The sequence below is a fragment of the Phoca vitulina genome, unplaced genomic scaffold (assembly GCF_004348235.1).
Source record: "Phoca vitulina isolate PV1807 unplaced genomic scaffold, GSC_HSeal_1.0 scaffold42, whole genome shotgun sequence".
NCBI lineage: Eukaryota > Metazoa > Chordata > Mammalia > Carnivora > Phocidae > Phoca > Phoca vitulina.
This window is the reverse complement of record NW_022589745.1, coordinates 12,360,652-12,375,031: the sequence shown is the minus strand read 5'-3', so window position 1 is coordinate 12,375,031 and position 14,380 is coordinate 12,360,652.

Below are 14,380 nucleotides of genomic sequence, written 5' to 3'. Positions count from 1 at the left end.
TTCTCTTATGGTTGATAATAGCCATGCAGAAATCAATCATAATTCTTTCTCCTCAGCCTCTGAAATACATCATTTGGAAAAGCTTTCCTTATTGGGAAATAAAATGAGGAGAAAAATCGTATTAGAGACTAATGAACTCACATAGCGTTATTTTCATTACTTAGTAACCTTGGGGTATGAATAATTTTCTTTAAATAAATTTTTTAAACATGGACTAAGGGACGCATTGCCTTAAACATCTGCAGTCATCAAACAATATTGATAACTTTTTTTTTCAAGTTCATGAGCTCTGAGACAGAAAAAAAAAAGGTCTTTTATATCTTCAGGTATCTTTAACTGCAGTCACATATTCTAGCTAAAGTCCTTTAGCTTAGGGATTGACCCAGATTGAGACAAAGGGGACATCCGTTCTAGAAGCATGAATGTCTATGCAACAACCACAGCCACAGCTCAGGGTGCAGGTGTCTTGTTTTCCTGTAGGGATGGACAGAGGACTTCACACAGAGACTAGGCACATACTCTAGGCTGAGGTGTCTCCTGGGAACCAAGCTGGGCACCACTCAGAGCAGGCATTAGCTGGACAGGTCCTGGAGAGTCAGGCACAGACTTTGGGACTTCAGAAGCCAAAGAAAGGTGTGGTGAAAGGGTGAGTTGTGTAACTGGGCAGGGCTGCCTCTTTGCTAAATAGGTGGCATGATTTGAAGTTAAGAAGAAGCCAGCTTCAGGGGCGCCTGGGTGGCTCAGTCAGTTAAGCATCTGCCTTCAGTTCCTGTCATGATCCCCCGCGTCCTGGGATCAAGCCCTGCGTCTGGCTCTCTGCTCAATGCGGAGTCTGCTTCTCCCTCTCCATCTGCCTGCTGCTCTGCTTGCTTGTGCCCTCTCTCTCTCTCCCTCTGTCAAATAAATAAATAAAATAAAATAAAAAGGATAAGCCAGCTTCAGCCCAGTGTTTCCTATGCACCTACTAAGTGTCTGGCTGCCCACAGGAGAGCCTTCCTTTTTGCTCAGGGTTTGTCTCTTCCTTTCAGAATGTATGTGTCCCCAGTCCTCTGAAAAGTAAGGCACCCTGAGCTGAAATGAAAGATGCTCCTCTTACTCAAAACAAGATAGAATTGCTGGCTTAAAAATAGAAAAAACAAATCAACTAACAATTGTAAATTCATAGCTCTAACTTGAGACCAAGAAGGGAAAAACCCCAAGTTGAAAAAAAAAAAAAAAGATGAGAGGGAATCTCAAAAATGGTGAGTGAGAGTTAAAACCAAAAAGTGTTACAGGAGAATTGGAACCTTAACAGCTGGGACTAGGGATTAATGCCCACACAGAGAGAGAAATTTAGCCAGCAGCCTCATGTGGGTGGGCAGCTGGGACTGAGTGGCCTGAATTGATTCTGCAGCCACTAGCATTGCAACTGGTAAGAAAATCACTGTCCACCTAATCCAAGAAAGCTATAATGAAGCTGCCTATTCACCTAGGCCCATATACGAAAATAGACACACCCGCAGGTAATCAGAACACAATGAGGGATCCAAATTTAAGCCACCTGAATAGTTCAGGACCCTGAATAAATAAATTAGCATAAATTAGCATAAACATCGTGCAGTACACTTAAATCCATAAAGTCCCTGCAGATGCAAATGAGAAACTGTCACCTAAAGCAAGTCACATGTGTTTCTCATGGAAAATATCCTCACTGACAACTAGATCATAGCCAAAATTATAAACCATATGAGAAAATGAATGACCAGGAAGAAGAGGCAAGAGGAAAAACAAATAATCCCGGAGATAAAAGAATAATATTTAGAAGACTGTAAAATAAGTATTTTTAAATGTTTGCAGAAATAGAAGAGTAAATAGAAATCACAATGTAAGAAAAGGACAATATAAGATAAGGAAAAATAAATTCTAGAAATGTAAATTAATTAAAAACAAACAAAAAAACCTATGACACTCCAAACACGGAGACTGTGCATTCTTTTCAAGTACATGAGAACCATTTCTAAAAACTAAATATGTATTAGGACACAAATGAAAATGTGTTCTTTGATCAAAATGCAAGTAAATTAAACAAAAACTTTTTTTTTTTTTAATTCGAAGGTGGAGACTTTCAGTTTCCACTTCAACATGTAAAGAACTTGGAAATTTTCACTCCCACGCTCACAACAAGAAAAATCTAAAAAACTTAAATGAAAAACAACAACCTTTTATATATCAGTGACCTGAGGTCACAGAAGCAGAGGCTGAAACCTCCAGTGGAGCCTGGTAGGAACACTTAAAGATTCACTGACTAATATCTGGAGATGAAGTGAGGACTAGTTTGAGAGAGTTTGAGCCTTAGGAGGACCCCCTCATAGGAGTAAGACTTAATCACAAGATTGTAGAATTTTTCCCCTTTTCTAACATCACAACATCAACAAAACTCTTCTTTAATAAGAAGTGATTAAAACCAAAAGAAAATGCAAGCCTCAGCCCCCATTTAAGAAGAAGTCTCTAAGGAAACCCAAAGATAACCAGAGAAATAAAACAAGGACACTAGAGGAAATCTCAGCCTCTGGCACAGAAGTTACAGGGAACAATAACACAGCTTAACTCCTAGCCAGATAAATATAAAACCTCGCAACTCAGTTGCTTTTACCTGATAGAAACATCATGTAGGCTTTCAATAATAGATTACAAAGGATGTTAAAAGGCAAAATGCCAAAAGGAAAAAGAAGGAGGAGGAGGAGGAGAGGAAGAGGAAGGAAGGAAGGAAGGAAAGAAGGAAGGAAGGAACGAAGGAACGAAGGAAGAAAGAAAGGAAGGAAGGAAGAAGAAAAGAAAGAAAGAAAGAACGAAAGAACGAAAGAAAGAAAGAAAGAAAGAAAGGAAGGAAGAAAGAGAAAGAGAAAAGAAAGAAAGAAAGGAAGAAAGGAAGAAAGAAAGAAAGAGAAACACTGAAGAGACAAGGCAAGCATCAGAGCCAGAGTCACATATAGCAGAGATTTTAGAATTATCAGACAAGGAATTTAAAATAACTATGATTAATATGTTAAAGGCTCTAATGGAAAAAGTGGACAACATGCAAGAACAGATTGAAAACTCTAAGAAAGAATCAAAACAAGAACTAGAAATAAAAAACATTGTAACAGAAACAAGAATGACTTTAACAGGTTCACCAGTAGATTGCACAGGGCTGAGGAAAGAATCAGCGAGCTTGAAGACACGTTGGTAGAAACTTCTCAAACTGAAAAATTTTAACCCTAAAAAATAAACTCCTACTGACTGTAAAAGAAGGCCAAATGGAAGTTATAAATATTTAGTGCCTAACAACAAAGAAAGGTTTACACAGTATAACATTTAAGTTACTCACCTTCACAATTTCTGGGATACAGCTAAAACAGCAATTAGATGAAAATTTGTATTGTTGAATCCATTTACTCACAAATAAAAAGATACAGAATAAAAGTGAATTCAGTTTTCTATTTAAGAAATTTTAAAAAAGCAAAACAGAATATACCTCAAAAAATAAAAAAATAAGAAATAACAAAGATGAAAGTTAAATTAATTGAAAATGCAATATAAGAATTATAGGGTATGATATGATTAACCCAATTCTTAATATCTGCGATAAAAATAAAGAAAACAAACAAAAAATACAGAAATTCATTCATGATAATCATTAAAATCAAAAGCTTACATACTAAAAGTCTAACAAAATATACAAACCCCTAGCATAATTTTTAAAATGAAAGGAAATGAATAATATCAAATATATTAAAAATAAAAAGATCACATGTCGAATTATATAATTACTAATAAAAAACTTAAAAATGCATAATAGTACATTGCAAAATTTTATGTTAATAAATTTGAAATTTAGATATAACCATTTTCTTGAGAAATATAAATTACCAAAATTGACTCAAGGAAAATTGAAATCTTGAGCAAATCAATCTCATTCAGGAAATTGAATAGATAACTAAAAATGCCCCTTCTTCAGGGAACATCACAGTGAGTTATAGTTTCAAGAAACTGATAATTATTGTTTATTTTAAAGCACACACAACTATTTCTGAGAACAAAGAGAGCCACCTGAAACAAACAAGGGTAGTAAAAATAAATAAATAAATAAATAAATAAACATACCAATTTCATTTGTAAACACAAATGCAAAAGTCTAAATAAAATACAATTGTTTCAACTTGGAAGTTCATCTTAGAAATTCTCATAGGATTCTCAATAGTCCAACAACAGGAACACCTGGGTGGCTCAGTCAGTTGAACCACCAACTCTTGATTTTTGGCTTAAATCATGATATCAGGGTGGTGGGATCCAGCCCTGCATCAGGCTCTGTGCTTAGTGCAGAGTCTGCTTGTCCCTCACCCTCTCTGCTCTCTGTCTCTCAAATAAATAAATACATACATACATAAATAAAATCTATTTAAAAAAATAGTTCAACAACAGAAGATCCATCAATAATAGCTTATCACATTAAAGAAAATGAAAAAGAAACCTATATGAGATGTAGAAAAATAATTAGATAAAATTCAGCATAAAGATCCTTAGCAAATTACGAATAGAAGAAAATGCTCTTGTTTCATAAAAGCAGCTACCAAGAACTTTCTGAATTATTATAACTAATTGTGAAATTCTGAAGGCATTCCCAATAAACTCAGAAATGAGACAGGGATGACCCATATATGCATCATGTACATAATCTACATAATCTACATAATTATATAGTGATCATGATCGATAGTTCTAAAAATCCATACTATTGAATAAAGAGAGGTGATAACCAGAATACCATATGATGGCCTTTATGAAAACTTTAAAACTATAATACCATATATTAAGTGCACATGCTTATTTAGGAAATTTTTCGAAAATATGAATGGAAATATTCCCTATGGCTTCGTAATAGTGGTGTCTCTGGATGGGGAAGATTGGGATTGGGGCTAAAAGATGTGTCAGTTGGTAGATAAGGTTATGCTGTCAAAAAAAACTCCAAATTCTCAATCTCAGTGGCTTAAACAATTGGATGTATCTATGTCTCAAACCATATGTCCATCAGGCACTGGTGGTAGAGACCGGGTGGCTTCTCAATGTCATGCTTTCTCCGGGACCTAGAGGGATAAAAGTTTTTGGAGAGTGTCACCTTGGCAGTTGAGTGTTCAAACCCAGAAGGGCCTTATATCTGCCCACAAAGCACTGGACAGAATAGGTGACAAGATCCTGAAAGAAGGCAGGGAAGTGTGGTCCCCCAGCATCCAGAAGGAGAGAAGAACCAGAATTTTTTAGCATTAAAAGTTCCTACTACCCATGGGAACTTTTTTAATCAATAATCATTAATATCCTATTACTAATCATTAATGTCCTATTATGAATTATTAATATCCTTTTATTTAATAGAAAAAAATGAAGCACAAATAAGAAGATGTTATTCTAGGTGATGGGAACATGGATATTTGTTACATTATTCTTTGTATAAATATTCCCCAAAAAGGGGTAAGCACTTCTCAATCATCACTCGGTAGTGTCAATTTAAGTGTCTGTGCTTGGATCAGGACAAAAAATAGGAGAAAGGAAATGGGTGCATGCTGAAATCAAACTTTCCCTTTCACTTTCAACAACTAGTATCAGCTCTTGAGAGTATCAGAAAGTCTCTCTGTAATGACCACTCTCTAAATCTCTCATCCCCAGTCATGTCTGTCTAACCACAGTATTCATAATGTCCCAAGTACATCAGCATCACAGTACATTTGCCGTTATTTCTAACTTTTCTTTTTTCTTCCCCGGATCAGTCCTTCTCAGTCTTTCACAACTTTTCCTGGAAGCTCTTCTCACAGCTGGGTTGAATGCCTGTCCCTAAATTCCTTAAATGCTTCTATTTTCATGTCTGTTTCACACCTGGGCAGTGAATTCACAAGAGCGTCCTTCCTTGTATCTCTAGCACCAATGGGAGTATCTGGCATATAGTAAATGCTAAGTAAATTCTTAAATATGTGAAATTACAAAATGTGTTCTGAACTTCAGTGATTTTTGGTAGGAGACAAGTAAGGGCCAAGGAAAACCTGACCACCTGCAGGAAATTAGCATGAAATTACCATGCATGACACTTCGGCAATAAACAGAGGCAAAATAGTCTGCTGTGTTTCTGCTGCTGAATGAAATAATGATTTGTTGTTGTTGTTGTTGTTGTTTATCTTTTCACATCTGTCATTTTATTTGATTCCCTCAACATTCTCTAGGGAAGGCAGAACAGACATTTATTATCCATGAGTTTACTGACCTACTCCAAATCGTAGAACAAATCTAGCAGATCTGTTCCTAGAACACAGGATTGAGGACAGCAAGCTCTTCCCACCAGATCATGATGCCTGTTTGGATTGGTAATTTCCAGTGCTTGTTTCCAGAACTCGCCTGGGTCTCTCACTCCATAGGCTCATCCATCTTGGGGACAACACCCAATGCCGTCCAATAAAATAGTTTTAGGACTTAATAAGCAATTATGGAGGTAACTGGATAATTTATGTGCAAAAGATAGTATCCTAAATATGTAACAAACTGAAATTTTTAGGGCTTAAATCAGAAGGGGGGGTGTGTGAAGATTTGCTCAGCATCAAGGAGAGAAAAAAACACTAGGCTGGAACCAGCACACTATGTTTTAAATCCACCCCCTGCCCGAAAAATCGCAGCTTCTGCCATTTATTTACCAAATGACCTTGGGATATCACCTTCCCTTTCTGGGCCTCAGTTTTTTAATCTGTCAAATGAACAAACTGAATTAGATTATTTCCAGGGCCACTTCTGCTCTGAGATTCTTTTAAGACCTTGAAGTGCCTAAATGTGTGTAATAAAAGATAATGTTCTTTTTATTTCTAAAAAAAAAAAATCAAACCCATATTAAATAGATTCCTGGAAGCCTTGGGTATAGAGGAAATGTAGAAATCAGAAAACGAATTGCATTTATGTACAACAACATAAAAATCATCATATTTTCTAAAATCTCCCATTTCCTCCCCATTAACAGATGGGAAGCAGTTTGAGGGAGTTTATTGGATGAAGCGGCTGCCATCTGAGCAGTCACACCACATGAGTGACGCTAATGAGACAGGTGAAATATTCAAGAGTCCAGGATTCTGCCCAAGAAATCACGGCATCTCTACCAGGGCCCTGTTGGGCATGCTCATGAATTAGTCTTCAGCTCCAAGAATAGACTCTGTAAATACTATTTCTTATAATGATGATGATTATTATTTATAGCTTGCCCCAGCCTCCCAGGCAAATGTCCCAGGAAGAACAAAAAGACGCTTAGTGTAATTAAAACAAAGAAAATGTAGAGGTGTTGGCATGTAAGGAAAGGGATCGTTTCAACATCAGAAGCAGAGAACTATTAGTTAGATTTGCTTAATAATCACTAATGTGGATTTTATTTTAAGATCACACAGCTAGAAAAGCGCATTGTTGAAGGTTTTTTTTTTATTATTATTCATCGGGGAAAAAAAGCACTCTAAAAAAGCACTCTTCTATTAAAAAGATCCTGTGTTGGTTCTTTCAAGCTTGGTTATACTTTACTTTTCCAGAACTAACTTGAAAGGACAGTTTTTCTAATCTCTGGATCTTGAGGGATTCAGTTTAACTCATATTAACTCAGTGGATATCTATCTAGTGGACCTTAGATGTCAAGCACTAAGAACACAGATGTTTTATATGTATATAAATATGTATATATGTATACCTATCGGGTATATTTGTATTTTTATATGTTTATATATGTATATATGTATAAAATATGTATATGTATGCATATATATGAGATATATATACATATGTACAAATATATACACACATATGTACATATATATGTATTTCTAAATTTCGGGAGCTCAAGAAGTGAGGCACAGAATTAAAACACTGAGATAAAGTGTGTGTGAGTCAGTGGGCCTGGGCAGGCTGAGGATCAGGATTCAGAAAAGATTTTGTTACAAGATGATGTTCTCCAACCTGGAAGGGTAACTTGGAGTTTGTCCATTTGATAACAGAGAGTGGGCATTCCAGGGAGAAGAAATAGCAGGCACAGAGAGAGGAGTGATATAATATTTTGAGTTAAGGAGTAGAAAGAAATGCAGCAGGAAGAACAAGCAAGGGCAGACTATAAACAGCCATGTGAGTTCTACAAAGATGTAAGACTAGGTCCTGGGGCTGCCCCCATCACATACGTCTCTTAGCGGGGTTGCTGGGGCTTCCGAAGGACAGTAGTGGGGTGGATTGAATGTGAAGGCAGAGGACCAATCAGAAAGCTGTCCAGGTAATTCAAGTGAGAGCTGGTAAGGGGTTGATCTGGGCAGTGGCTAAAGGGAAAATGGAAAAAACAAAAAAACAAAGCAGTAGGAGTTCTAAATATATCAAGCATCACTATTATAAGGTATTTTTGAAGTGATTGAAGAGTCAAAAGGCAAACACAATAGGTTGAAAACCATTAACATGGCCATCTATGTGAATGTCACCTACAGTATTTCTGTGCATGTAGACATGAAACCTTCGTACATTACTAGCAGGGCTTGTAAAGAAGTTCAATACAGTTAATCATTCTGTTTGGTGAGAATTTTTACATCATCTTAGTACCCAGTTGTGTTTTCAGCTCCCCACATTGGACACAAAGTCTGATGGCAAGAGAGAGTATCCTGGCTTGTGTCCAAATTAACTTGTCAGCTTGCTCATTGATAAATTTCCTGAAAAGCAAAGACACCATTTGTAAAGAAAAGGAAGAAGATCAGGTTGTCCAAGGAATTCAATGCTTGGTTCTCAATTGTGATTCATGACACCTATGTTTTATTTTCTTGGCTGTGGCTAGGACTCAACTGATGACTTGAACGCGTTACATCAAGCCTTAATTTCCCTGGCTATAAAATAGGTATACTCAGAAGCAAGCCCCACTTACCTGTTTGTGATGCTGCATAAATGACTAGGCAATGCCTATAAAATGCTCTCAGCCTTTGCTCAAAGGTCCCCATATATGTGTCATTACTTTGTTGATGGTGATTTTGGAGTTGGTGTGGGCTTTGTGGGTGGTGAGGCAGAGTCCCCTAGAGGGACTGACTCATTTTGTCTAAGCTGCCAAAAATTGATGCAATCAGAAATTTCTGGATTTACCTGGCTAGCCAAATATTGAGATCAACTGACCATGGAAAAGTATCAGAGGGTTTGGACTTGGAAGAGACTAGAAGAAGTCTTACCTTGAAGCCTTGCAAATTAGAGATGGAACGAGAGAGAAGAGAGGAAGAATGAAAGTAGAAATAACCTAAGGGTGGAAATAGTGAAAATCATTTTTAAAATTTGGTAGCGAAGTTGCATCAAGCACTCTGTTAGGTACTAATTAATTATCTGCCTATATGTTATCTCATTCATGTTTCTATCTAGCACACAGTGGCATCAATAAATGTCGGTTGCATAAACAACTTTGTATGGTACATCCTATTACCCCTGTTTTATATGTGTGATGATCAAGGAAGCAGGAAGTTGAGAAACCTGCCCAAAGTCATACTGCTCTAAGTGGGAGAGAGCCCAGACTGAAATCTTGACCTCACTGCAAAGTTTCTGCACAGTTCCCATGACTCCCCTGCCTCTAGTCGTCCACTTTCTTTCCCTCTTACCACTGTGTACTTCATCACCAGTGTCCCCCTTTCAGATCCTGGGCTATGTCATCTTTCTCCATTGTTGGCCATCATTTGACACTATTTTTCCAGATCTTAGAAATGTATTGCTCCCTCTTCTCTTTGGGAGGAGATGGGTGGATGCTGTTGTGTATCATTTTTTACCCATCTTGGAAGCCAGTACCTGTATTATCCAGATTTGCCACATGTGAGGGATCTATTCCATATATAATGCTCCTTACTTTCAAAGGCAGGGTTTTTTCTCAAATAACTGTGAAGAATCAAATTAGGCCCATGACCTTCATATGGGAGAAGAACCAGAGACATTTTGCTGCTTTATTAATATGTTTATAAATTGTTGGGGAAATCGCCAAAGAAATGCAAGACGGGATTGAATGGCTCACTCATACAATTGGCATTCACTGAGTGCCATGTTTTTATGTATCAGGTGCTCTTCAAAGTACTAGAAGGATACAAAGAATAATAAAACACAGATGCTGGATTCAAAGAGTTCATAGTCTAGGCGGGAGGCACCTATAGTCTATGTTCATTATTTGCAGATTTCATGTTTGTGACTTTGCCCACTCCCTGAAATGTATTTGTAACCTCAAAATCAATACTCTGGGTACTTTTCCAATGTGTCATTTTCCAATGTGCACCAAGCAGTGAGAAACTCAAGTCGCCAACATTCATGTTCCTAGCAGAGGTTGACTGAGGCAAAATTGTCTTCTTATTCGGCTCTCATACTGTGAACACGTGCCATTTCCATGGCCTACTTAGGGCCAGGCTTTTCATATTTTTGTGCTTTTTGTTGGCGATTGCATGTTTAAAATGGCCCCCGTGCATAGTGCTCCAAAGTGTGCAAAGGGGTGGTGTGTCTTATGGAGAAAACACACATTAGGCAAACTTCATTCAAGCATGAGTTACAGTGCTATTGGCCAGTTCAATGTTAATGAATCAAACCATATAAGGTGCACATTAAATAAGGTGTTTTCAACAGAAACACACGCAAGACACAGTCTGGTGAATGTGATGGTAAAGGTGTGAATGCAAAACTATAGAAGCACACAAGAAAGAACAATGGACTCCACCCAGGAGAGCTGAAGGAGGCATTATAGAGGGGTTGCTTATGAGCTGGGATTTAAAAAAAAAAAAGTAGAAACTCAATGAATGAACCAGGATGGAAGGTCGTTCAAGGCAGATTGGAACCATGTGCAAAGCAAGGGAAATCTGAAAGAGCCTGACATGCTCAGTGATTGAAAAAATGATTTAAGTCAGATATTTTAAGTCACAGGCTCCAAATCATCCACATGCAGAATTTGCAGGCATTACCAAGTTTCTCCACACAGTTTGGACTGTGATTTTTTGCAACAAGGAAGTGTGCGGTATGTCAGCTGTGAAAATTGGCTCAATATTCATAATCAAATCTATTATGCTCCCTCTGAAGCCTGGGCCATGTTTCCGTAGAAACCCCTGGTTACATAAAGGAACCCTGGCCTGTAATTGGCAAGAACATCCACCACCTTTGGAAGCCATTATAGTAAGCCGGAGGGAAAACAAGTGCTATATAATTCCTGCTGGAGGAAAGTAAACTGGGAGGACAAAAATCAAGATTCCTGGGGAGCCTGGGTGGCTCAGTCAGTTGAGCATCCGACTCCTGATTGCAGCTCAGGTCATGATCTCAGGGTTGTGGGACAGAGCGTGGGACTCTGCGCTCAGTGGGAAGTCTGCTTGGGATTCTCTCTTTTCCTATGCCCCTCCCCCTGTTCAGGCTCTCTAAATAAATAAATAAATAAATAAATAAATAAATAAATAAAATCTTTAAAATAAGATAAAATAAAGATTCCTTCCTGGAGTGTGGCAAACAGAGAGCACTGTAGGGCTTTGGGATACGGTATCAATCATTCAGCCTCCGCCTCTCATCCTCATCTATGAATCAACCCAGTAACCAGCTCATCCGCAATCAACACTGTGTGGCCAGCATTATTCAAGGCACTAGGAGGCAACATACACACATACCCGATTGCTCTGTCCTTCACAGCTACAGAGCAGTTTACGTTAGCCTTCCCATCAACCTTCTGAGGTGGGTTTTATTACTTCCATTTTATAGAAGAGAAAACCAAAACTCCAAAGTAACTTAAGTTCACACAGCCAGTGAGTGGCAGAATCAGGATTTATGCTCAGCTTCGATTTCACATCAAGTGGAAGTTTTATCCATGTCTCAGAGAAGGTCCTTGTCCTCGAGAAACTTGTGTATGTGATGACTCAGAGAGGTAAGTGGCTCAGATTGTTAGTTTCATAGGAATTCAGAGTAAAGAGGCACGAAACACTGGCCACAGACATCATGAGCATCAGAACAGGTTGGTCTTTGATAGCTGGAGATGGGAGAGGGAATCATCCTAGGTGTCAGAGAAGCAAAGGTTCAGAAGCAGAAATGATCTTTTGGAGGAAGGGACTTACTCTGAGAAAGAAAACCTAATTTGTCCAGGAATTTAGAGGGAATGCTCTCCCAGCCCTAGAATGGATCTCAGTGGATGTCGAGGAGCCCCACGTGAGATCAGCCCTTGTGGCTTTGTCTCCATAGAGGATGCTCATCCTTCATGACCCTGCCATTCCATTCCGTAAATATTAGTGGGCACCAAGTTTGTGCCACGTATTGTTCTCTGCACTGGGGATGTTTAGAGAATGTGTTTTCAAATGTGAGAGAGTAGAACCTGATCCCTGGGGGGCAGCCCACAGCCCCCCCCGTGATGATGGTATTTTTCACCTGACCATTCTCATTGCTGCCTTTTCTTTCTCCACCCAGTCCCCAAGCACACTTCATCTGTTGTCAGACTCTGTATCTGTATCTGACACTCCGGTCAAGGCCGCCCAGTTCCCTGAAGCTGCCAGGGTCAAGGGTAGCCTTCTTGGGCTGGTGTTCTGGTTCTCCACTCTCAGCCACTTTGTGCTATCCTTCAAGCACTGCAGCCACACCAAACCCCCTTCCACCAGGGCCTCCCTCTACCTGGAGTGTCAGTGACCCCATTTCTTGCCTCTTGAAGACTAACTCACCCCTCAGAATTCAGCTTAAAAGAATCTACTTCCCGTTTCTCCCAATCTCGATGAATTCCTTCTTGACCTGGGCCTATACACCAAATGCTCCTATTTTCGCCTGCTTTCTTTTCTGCCTGGTCATAAACCAGGCCTGGCAATCTGTCTGAATCCTCAGGGCCAGGGACCTGGGTCTTTATGCCATCATTTAGCACAGCCTGGCCCTGTGTCAAAGCTCGAGAAATCTCTTTTTAAAAAATAAATACATGAAGAGGATGTCCTTGAAACTAGACCAGTTCAGTTTTAAAGTTAATTTAATTAAGACATTAAGGTTCATTTTAGCAAACTTATATTGTGAATGAAAACCATCTGAAATTTAATCTCAACCTACCTGCCCCTTCAATGACAGTTTAATTTCACTATAATCTTTATTATAGTAACCTCTAAACCTGTTATTAGTATTACTAATGAAGTTGAAAGACCATTTCGTCTATTTATTGTGTCTTAGGAAACACTTAATTGTTAAATTCCACACTGATAATTAGAAACCCTATTATTTCATAATGGGCTAGGCAATGCTTCACAGGTATCCCTCAATTACTGAAACAGAAGCCATCTTTTAAGTGTGTGGAAGTGAAATCTCATACATCAAATAGTCTCTTCTCATCAACCTAAGCTATACTATTATTAGAGACAGACCGTGTAAAGTAAGGAGTATTCCTGTGGTCCGAAATGATAGTGTTTTATGGGGTGAATGGCATCTGTGGCTGGCTCATCCTTGTCCTTTCCAGAGCCTGGCCAGGTCCGAGGTGGAGAGAATAAGCCAGAAGTTGTGGTGTGTGGATGTATGGGGGTGCGCTAAGAAGGCTCTTCTGATAGAGCCACCCAAAGGTAAAATGGATTGTCTTTGCAGGGATTGACAACTGAGGCTGGGCGGGGCATGAGGGGCCTTGACCCCCAAATGAAGAAGGGGAAAGTGTTTGTTCTAAGGACACTTCCAATTGGGAGAATATTTCGTTCTAACTAGACTGTGCCCTCCTGGGCCTTACCCGAATTCCTACCAAAACCCAGAGCAGGAGCCATGCTAGGCAGCTCACAGAAGCTTTCCAGAGTCTGAAGGAGGCTGGGTTGGCATCACCTTACGCATGGGGACGGAACTCAGAAAGGAGATGGCGTTGAACAAAGTCTCCCGAAGCTCTCCACACTCTGGGACCTGGGCGCCTTATGCTCCCAGCCCACGCACCCCCTGAAACTGACCGGGCTCCCCGCACAGGGCTAGGCCCATTGTAGGGGTTTAATAAATGTTTCATGATGCTCTGGCTGACTGGGAAAGGAAGCCGGAGAAGGCCCCCCCCACCCCCTCACCCCTCCCAAGAGGAGCTCTGACTCACAACCTGTTTGGCACCGTGCACCTCTCCGGTTTCCTGGATCTCTCTCTCTAATGCAGAAAGCCTCCATGGCAGATGTTTTAAAACAATGATCATGACAATGACACCTTAATCCCCTACACTCCCCTTGCATCATAGAATTTTTTAAAATATTTTTGCAGGCTTACTCTTCTGGGTAGTTAGGTTATTTGGATCGATCATTTGCAAGACTTTTTTGGTGGTCCCATCAGATCGCTGCAGCCCCCAGGGCTGGGAATCTGCTCATAGTATCAACACGGAAGGACGGGGAGGAAGGCCGGCTTCAGAACCCAAAGTAACGTGAGAGTG